The sequence below is a fragment of the Solanum verrucosum genome, unplaced genomic scaffold, assembly GCF_900185275.1.
Source record: "Solanum verrucosum unplaced genomic scaffold, falcon-dt-bn FXZP01000217.1, whole genome shotgun sequence".
NCBI lineage: Eukaryota > Viridiplantae > Streptophyta > Magnoliopsida > Solanales > Solanaceae > Solanum > Solanum verrucosum.
In genome coordinates, this window is record NW_026020032.1 from 415,219 (window position 1) to 424,059 (window position 8,841).

General features: G+C 32.9%; 1 pseudogene; it reads left to right on the forward strand.

Annotated features, from left to right (window-relative positions):
- Positions 1-1,735: 1,735 nt before the first annotated feature.
- On the forward strand, positions 1,736-8,273 carry LOC125821464 (TMV resistance protein N-like; annotated as a pseudogene).
- The last annotated feature ends 568 nt before the right edge of the window (positions 8,274-8,841 follow it).

Sequence of the window (8,841 nt, forward strand, 5' to 3'; positions counted from 1 at the left end):
GAATAGTTGATGAGTAAATATTTGGGGATGACCCAAAAGGGAAGTGTCATACAAAATTGGAATGGAAACGATACTATTTTAGTGTGCTTGCAACTTTGCAAGGGTTAGTTCATTGGCATTGGCGATGATGCATAAGTTTAATGGTTGAATGACTATGTTATACGTTAGAATAATTGAAGTATGCTAGAAACTTGTTATGCGAGTGTTCTGTTGCATTCTCTTTTCTCATGCTGAAACAATGGTTCAACAACGGGTAGTAAGCAATTAATAACATATGTCCATGCTTTAACTGTTCCTTTCTATAACACCTCGTTTGACATTGCTCAGCTTTCTGCCGGCCAGAGATTTGTGCAACTATTACATTTCTATAAGTAGCTCGATCCCAGACTGGTTCTACTGAAAGATGTGCTTCTCCACGTCTGTAGAAAATCGTTATACTTTGTTGTTGACATATTCTTGTTGGTATTCCGTTATCTGACTCTATAGATACTCGAAATCTTATGTCTAGGGCATTCTTCTATAATATCAAACATGTACTTTCGAAGCTTGAAGGTTTCTATTGTAGTTTCCTCCTTGCTGTTGAACCTTGGGAAGAGTTGTTATCTACCAGTCATGTTCTTCTGATATTTGAGCGTTAAAGTTGGGGTAGTGTTTTGCCCTCTGTTAAACCTCAAATTATGTTTTGTTCCAATTGAACACATAATGAAGTCTTCTCATAATTGATTTTATGGAATACTACATTTTATTAGAACAAGCTTTGAGGAGCTATATTACATACTCAAATATATATACTGCATATGTTTTTTTTTTTTTGTGAGCAAATAACACCATTAATATTGATCGTCACTCTCTTGTTTGCCAAAAAAAATATTTATACCATACATGTATATGGTAATTTATGCATAAATTTTATAAAATGACAAGTATTGTGGTCCAGCTATTTACAGAAAGGGATGACATATAAAATGGAATGGAGGGAGTATTTTTTATTATTAATATGTAAACAATAAACCAGAAAATAAGGAGGAAAAGAAAGGAAAAAAACATTTATAGCCTATAAATGAAGGAGAATATGAATGTCATTTAACTCTTATTAAATTGATTGAATTAAGCGTGAGCATTAAAGTACTATTGCTTCATTTCAAATCATCCGTAAAATTATAATTTTATAATATTGAGGGTAAAAGTAAATATTCATAAACTACTCCCTCCATTCCATATTAATTTAACTTTTGAGATATTTTTCATATTTCAAATTCGGACCTTTGTTTTTTAATCAAATTTTTGTGGCCTTTTTATTTAACTTTCTGAAACCAACATTCAGTACAAGGACTTTGGCCCAAATAAAAAATACCAAAACAACATAAAATTAATCTAGAAGATCCAACCCAACAAATATCAGGTTCTAGGGCATTTCCACATTTGTAAAGTGAATGGACAACAGCCATATCTTCCGCCGCCTTGTCTGAATTGTCAATACACAGACTTTGTCCAAAATATCATCAATTGATCTCATCCATAAAAAAATATTTTTCTTTTCAGACAATTAATCTAGAAGATCCAACCCAACAAATATCAGGTTCTAGGCCATTTCCACATTTGTAAAGTGAATGGACAACAGCCACAGCCATATCCTCCGTCGCCTTGTCTGAATTGTCAGTACACAGACTTTGTCCAAAATATCATCAATTGATCTCATCCATAAAAAAATATTTTTCTTTTCAGACAATTCATCGAATCTATGGCTTCTTCTTCTTCTTCTGCGAGTAATTCAAAGTATTGTCCTCGATGGAAGTACGTTGTGTTTCTAAGTTTCAGAGGTGAAGACACTCGGAAAAACATTTACGGGTCACTTATACGAAGGTTTGAAAAATAGGGGAATAAGCACTTTTCAAGATGATAAAAGGCTAGAACATGGAGATTCAATTCCGAAAGAACTCTTGAGAGCTATCGAAGAGTCTCAAGTTGCACTTATTGTTTTCTCAAAGAATTATGCTACATCTAAGTGGTGCTTGAATGAACTAGTGAAGATCATGGAATGCAAAGATGAAGAAAATGGACAAACAGTCATACCAATCTTCTATGATGTGGATCCATCACATGTTCGAAACCAAAGTGAAAGCTTTGGAGCCGCATTTGCCGAACATGAATTAAAGTATAAGGATGATGTTGAGGGGATGCAGAAGGTGCAAAGATGGAGAAATGCCCTAACTGTTGCCGCAAATCTAAAAGGATATGATATCCGTGACGGGTTAGTTGAATACACATAATTACTTTAAATGAAAAAATGGAATAATTTCCATTCAAACACAATATAATTTCATTGATTATTATTTAGATGGTACAGTATATACATTTTTATTGTTAAGAAGGCATAGTTCTATCAATTTAATTAGAGAGGATACATAAAAGTCCTCCTAAACTAACAATCTTCTTCTTTATGTAGGATTGAATCAGAGCATATCCAACAGATCGTAGACTGCATCTCTTCCAAGTTTCGCACAAATGCTTATTCTTTATCTTTTTTGCAAGATGTTGTGGGAATAAACGATTACTTAGAGAAACTAAAATCCAAACTTCAAATGGAAATCAACGATGTTCGGATTTTAGGGATCTGGGGAATAGGCGGAGTCGGTAAAACAACAATAGCAAAAGCTATTTTTGATGCTATATCTTATCAATTTAAAGCTTCCTGTTTTCTTGCAGATGTTAAAGAAAATGCAAAAAAGAATGAAATTTATTCTTTACAAAACACCCTTCTCTCTAAACTGTTAAGAAAAAAAGATGATTACGTCAATAATAAGTTTGATGGGAAGTGCATGATTCCGAGCATACTTTGTTCTATGAAGGTGCTAATTGTGCTTGATGATATAGATCACAGTGAGCATTTGGAGTATTTAGCAGGTGATGTTGATTGGTTTGGTAATGGCAGTAGAGTCATTGTAACAACTAGAAACAAACATTTGATAGAGAAGGATGATGCGATATACGAAGTGTCTACACTACCTGATCATGAAGCTATGCAATTATTCAATAAGCATGCTTTTAAAAAAGAAGATCCAGATGAGAGTTTTAAGAAGTTCTCATTGGAGGTAGTAAATCACGCTAAAGGCCTTCCTTTAGCCCTCAAGGTGTGGGGTTCTTTATTGCATAAAAAATGTCTAACTTTGTGGAGAATAACTGTAGAGCAAATAAAGAAAAACTCTAATTCAGAAATTGTTGAAAAACTCAAAATAAGTTATGATGGGTTGGAGCCCGAAGAGCAAGAGATATTTCTAGATATCGCATGTTTCTTCCGTGGAAAAGAAAGAAAAGAAGTCATGCAAATTCTTGAGAGTTGTGACTTTGGAGCTGAATACGGATTGAATGTTCTGATTAATAAATCTCTTGTGTTCATCTCTGAATATGATAGGATTGAAATGCATGATTTGATTGAAGATATGGGTAGATATGTGGTGAAAATGCAAAAGCTTCCGAAAAAACGTAGCAGAATATGGGATGTTGAAGATGTCAAAAAAGTGATGATAGACTATACAGTAAGTAAGCTAAACAATGCAATAATATTTAATTTCTAATTTTATATTTCAAAGACGTATAAGCCAGTCAATTCCAATTATTTGTTCCTCTTGCTTCATATTCTTACAGGTACGTCATTTTAGCTCTTTACTTTACTTTATTTATTTATTTTTTAATAAAAGAAGCAAAAGTAACATCAATTGCCTAACATAGCTAATCGTCTATGAATTAGTGTTTAATATGTTTTATCCAGTTTCTTTCTTAAGATTGCATGTTATACACACCAATAAGTAAATAGTTTTTAAAGCTAATATCACCCACATATTTATCCTATAAAAATCCTCACATAAAAAAATACAAGTAAGAAGGGTCAAATCATAACATACCAATCCTCAACCAAGAATTCACTTAATCATTGATTTAAAAATAAATAAATTAAAAGATGACAATTATTTGTATTGTTCCAATTACAATATTTATTCTATCAGTACATTGAATTTTTTATGATTTGATGCTAAAGAACTTCTCAAAAAAAAGTATTATTAGAAAATATAAATATTTGCACAAAATATTTCTTGTAAGCAACATGTGAAGTTATGATTAGTTGACTCATGATCTTTTTATCAGGGGACCATGACAGTGGAAGCAATCTGGTTTAGTTACTATGGAAAAGAACGATGCTTTAATATTGAGGCAATGGAAAAAATGAAAAGTCTTAGGATATTACAAGTTGATGGTCTTATCAAATTCTTTGCTTCACGTCCCTCTTCGAATCACCATGATGACTCTATTGAGTACCTGTCCAATAACTTGCGTTGGTTAGTCTGGAATGACTATTCTTGGAAGTCATTGCCAGAAAATTTTAAACCAGAAAAGCTTGTTCATCTTGAACTTCGTTGGAGTAGGCTGCATTATTTATGGAAGGAAACAGAGGTACCATTTTATTTAAGCTACTTTCTAAGGAAAAGGGTAAATACCCTTCAACTTTGCGATTTGGAATTGATATATCCTTTGTTTAAAAAAATGATATATATACTCTGTCTTCTAACAAATGGTGCATATGTACCATTTCCGTTAACAAGTCTGTATTTATTGAATTAAAAATAATAATTATAAAATTGATTTTTAAAATTCAAAAATTTCATGTGGCTTTAAAAAATTACCCCTCATTTTTTTTCCCTTTAGACCCGACCCAAATGAATAAAAACCCAATCCATCTTCTACTCAAACATAAGATGAGTTTGAGTCAGGTCTGAATAAAGAGGGATGAGGTTCTTTAGTTGGATTAGGTCTAGAGGGGTAAAAATTGAGTGAGTAATTTTTTAAAAAACCATGTGAGTGTTTAGAAATTAAAAAACTAACTTCAAATTTTTTAAAATTTAATTGTTAATGAAAATAATAAATATGCATTATTTGTTAAACGTTCATGTTATATATGCATCATTTTATTTTTTTAACAAAAGGTATATTCACTCCAGATCACATAGTTAAGATGTATATTTTCCCCTTTTTTCTACTTTCTATGGTTACTTGTCCTAGAATTATGGTGTTTGTATTTAAATGAAATAAGTTATTAATTCCATAAACTCAAATTAATATATGTTATACAATATTGAGTTTTCATATTGTTACTATGAAAAAGGGCTAAAATTGTCCTTAAACTAACAAGTATAGCTCAATTAATCCTTCATTTGCTTCTGACAACCAAAACACCCTGCCATCTATTTTCTGTTGGATTTAATGTAACATACACTTTTAAACAATCAAGTTAAGTTCGAGTTTAAAAAAATAGATTAGGTAAGAATCATTCATTGATACGACGAAACCCAACGTCATATAAATGTAAAAATTAAATAAGCAATTTCTTCAAAGGCAATTTAACCCTATTTTGTCATATTGAATTGTCATGTCAGCTTTTTCTATTATTTAAATGGCCCTAACATGCTCATGTGGACAACATTAGCTTGGAGGCATTTTTTGGTCCAAAAAATAATAGCAAGGGTATTTTTGGTATATCAAAAGCAATGAAGGATAAAATGGAGCTATTTCTGATAGTTTAAGGGCAATTTAGTCCCTTTTCTATTAAAATTAAAATATCGTTATGTCTTTTTTTTCAAAGCTTGCCTCATTATTTTAACTAAGAAGCTCAATTTAAAATTTGATCATTCAAATATTTACCTACAAAAATATGAATCTCATCCTAGGTTTTATGTAGTGGGACAAAATGAATACTTATCGAAGGAGTTCATTCTGTACTACTATCTTCTTGAATGATGATTAAGGTTTCATATATTGGATTTGGACTAAAACTATACCATATCTATAGGAATAGGTTCATTTTGGCCTTCAAATATATATAATATGAACATTTTTAATCCCTTCATTTTGCTAAAGTGGAGTACTTTTAATCTCCTTAATAAAATCCGTTTAAAAGTAACAGTGTTAAACTCAAGTAACATCCACATGACTCTTAAAACATAAAATCCATCGGGTAAACTCATTCCCCGTTTAATAGTTGTCTAGATGCCATATTCTTAATATTTGATCTACACCGACAACTAAACACTCTCACCAAAAGAAAAAAAAAGATTTTCCATATAAAAATAAAATAAAACATTTTCCAATTTCACTCAAAATATTGTGTTAAGACTCTCATAATTCAGATGTCTTTATTCATTTTTGGTCTAAGGGGTAAATTAAACACAAAGATCATTCTTTCTCTATTTTGAATAGCAGCATATACATTTGCCGTCTCTACGAAAGCTAGATCTCATATTTTCTGAAAGCCTGGTTCAAACACCAGATTTCACGGGGATGCCAAATTTGGAGTATTTGTATCTGGAGAACTGTAGTAAGCTTGAAGAGGTTCACTATTCCCTAGCATATTGCGAAAAACTCATTGAGTTAAATTTGAATTAGTGTAACAAGCTTAGGAGATTTCCATGTGTTAACATGAAATCTCTTGAATCTATGAATCTACAAGATTGCTATAGTTTAATGGAATTTCCAGAATTCCTCGGTACAATGAAGCCGGAGTTAGTGAGTCTCTCAGTAAACAGTGGGATAAGGGAACTACCATTATCTATTCAGTACCAAACTCTTCTCACAGAGCTAGATTTGAGTGACATGAAAAATCTTGAAGCACTTCCAAGCAGCATTGTTAAGTTGAAAGGCTTGGTGAAGCTAGATGTGTCGTGCTGCTTCACACTTAAAAGCTTGCCCGAAGAGATAGGTGATTTAGAAAACTTGGAGGAACTTGATGCTAGTTGTACTCTAATTTCACGACCTCCTTCTTCCATTGTCCGCTTGAACAAGCTTAAATCCTTGAAGTTTGCAAATTATGTAAGAGAAGATGAAGTGTACTTTGTGTTTCCTCCAATTAATGGCGGGTTACTCTCATTGGAAATCCTGGAGCTTAGTTCCTCCAAATTCATAGATGGAAGAATTCCGGAAGATATTGGATACTTATCCTCTTTGAAAGAGTTGCATCTCGAGGGAGATAATTTTGAGCATTTGCCTCAAAGCATAGCCCAACTTGGTGCTCTTCGATTCTTGTACTTAGCCGATTGCACGAGGCTTACACGGCTGCCAGAATTTCCACCGCAATTAGATACAATATGTGCAGATTGGCGCAATGATTTGATCTGTAATTCACTGTTTCAAAATATCTCATCATTCCAGCATGACATCTCTGCTTCAGATTCCTTGTCGTTAAGAGTGTTTGCGAGTGAGTGGAGTAATATCCCTAGTTGGTTCCACTATCAGGGAATGGATAAAAGTGTTTCAGTCAATTTGCCTGAAAACTGGTATGTATCAGATAACTTCTTGGGATTTGCTGTATGTTACTCTGGACGTTTAATTCAAAACACGGCTCAATTGATTATTAGTTCTGAAGGGATGCCGTGTATCACCCAGAAACTTGTCTTATCCAATCATTCAGAATTTTATATATATTCTAAGATTCAGTTTTTCTTGGTACCTTTTGCTGGCTTATGGGATACATCTAACGCAAATGGTAAAACACCAAATGACTATGGGCACATTATGTTATCTTTTCCTGAAGAATTGGAGGAATGTGGACTTCGTTTGTTCTATAAAGATGAATCTGAGCATGTTGAGACCAATGATGAACCATCAACAGAACTTTCCCTTGGGATAAGGAGGATCAGATACGACGATAGTGAACATCATGAAGAAGCCAGTTGTTCCTCTTCTAAGAAACAAAGGTCATAAGTAGAGGTGTATATCTGGATATGTATCTAAACTTCTCGCTTTGCTTTCTGTTATTAATAGTTCATTTTGATGCTCTTTGTGGTTATTATAATAGAGGAAATTTTTGTTCTAAATACAAATATCTCTCATGTGATGGCAGGGAGGTTGGAAAAACGAGGTGAAGTTGAGGTTCGTCCTCCCTCATGATTGATCTCTTTTGGAGCAGATTACCTAGTTTCACTGTCCAAAAGAAGTGTGGATAATCTACATGGTAGAAGTAGTTTGTGCATACACTGCGGATGATCAATCTAGCACGTGGATTAAGTAGTTCAGATCGAGCAACTACATTGTTTTTTCATCCAGTGTCTGGTACCTGTCATAGGGTTTCCACTTAATGTAATTCAAATGTCACATTGTTGGAACCAATTGACTTAAGCCAATTAAACATATTTTTGTCAATCCCTTGTTACCGAACAAATGTTGTGCTTTAGGAAGTTGTGAAAAGGGAAAATGAACAAATGATCCCTTGTGATTTTATTTTATTTGAATAAACATAATGAAAGTTTAGCCAATTGACAAGTTTAAGAGGTTTTAGTTATTTTACCTTTTATTTATAATAATAATAATACTTTTATTTAGTTTCTTGGGTGTGCAATAGTTTGAGAAACGGAAGATGGTACTATGACAATATCGATGACACTAAGATTTCGCGAAAGAACTTGGGTATGCAATAGTTTAAAGTTTTATTTTGAAAATATAATCACATTTTCCATTTGCTTAAAAGTAACTGGTCCAAAAAAAATCAAAAGAACTTGGGTATGCAATAGCTTATGGGCCTTTTGAAGTAGTATCAACGTTGCTGGCCTCTTGGGCTTTAAGGCCCAAGAAGGTGGGCTTTCTGCTAGGAAATGAAGTAGTTAAAGCTAAAAGATTTGTGTCTGTAATATATGTAGTTAATATATCATGATCTCTTGAGTTATGGGCTTTAAGGGAGTGAATTATTTACTCGAAAAATTACAGTCTAATGTCTTTTGGTTGATCTAATTTACAAAATATGTAATAGACTTCAAACTCATCCTTTAGCCTTGGTATCTAGTTAAAGCTAATTGGGTG